The following is a 742-nucleotide window of genomic DNA, read 5'->3' on the forward strand; positions in this document are numbered from 1 at the left end:
TTGTCAGAGGACCGCAGGGACCGTGACTGAGTGTACGGGTGGAGCAGATCTGTCAGGTACCGAGATGCAAGTCCATGGAGAGATTTGTATGTCAGTAGGAGAATTTTACATTTGATCCGGGACTTAATTGGCAGCCTGTGTAGCTTCTTCAGGATGAGAGTGATGTGAAGTCCAAGTTTTGTGTGAGGTGAGCGTCCAAGCCGCAGAGTGCTGGACATACTGAAGTCTGTCAGTAGACTTGCTAGGCAGACCAAACAGGACACCGTTGCAGTAGTCAAATCGGGAGGTGATGAAGGAGTGGATGAGGGTCTCAGCTACAGAATTGGAAAGCCACTGTCGGAGTCTGGAGATGTTCTTGAGATGGTAAAAGGGAGTTTTAGTAGTGTTTTTGATGTGCTGTTGGAAGGAAAGGGTGGAGTCCATGATGACGCCCAGGTTGCGTACTTGAGGGGGTTGAAGATGAAGATGAGGAGACAAAGACAATAAAACACAAAACATGAAAACACTGCAGTTGACAGCGGACTGGATCCATACATGAGACCAGTGCTGAATAGTCCTAAATCACACCCATTTATCCCCTGCACCTGGGGGCGGTTCCTTTTCACCTGGTGCGTTCAAATCCATTCTCATTGGCTGGCTCGGTAACATGTTGAGCGCATCTTTGCTAGTCCAGTGAGGAAGGACATGGCTCTAAGATCTGTCCCTTTGGGGTAGTTTTCGGTCACAGATCAAAAGGTTCTAT

At 48.2% G+C, this 742-nt stretch overlaps 1 pseudogene; it reads right to left on the minus strand.

Annotated features, from left to right (window-relative positions):
* The window catches only part of LOC116702004 (uncharacterized), a 42,069-nt pseudogene that overhangs the window by 5,824 nt on the left and 35,503 nt on the right, over positions 1-742 (minus strand).

The sequence above is a fragment of the Etheostoma spectabile genome, chromosome 14 (genome assembly GCF_008692095.1).
Source record: "Etheostoma spectabile isolate EspeVRDwgs_2016 chromosome 14, UIUC_Espe_1.0, whole genome shotgun sequence".
NCBI lineage: Eukaryota > Metazoa > Chordata > Actinopteri > Perciformes > Percidae > Etheostoma > Etheostoma spectabile.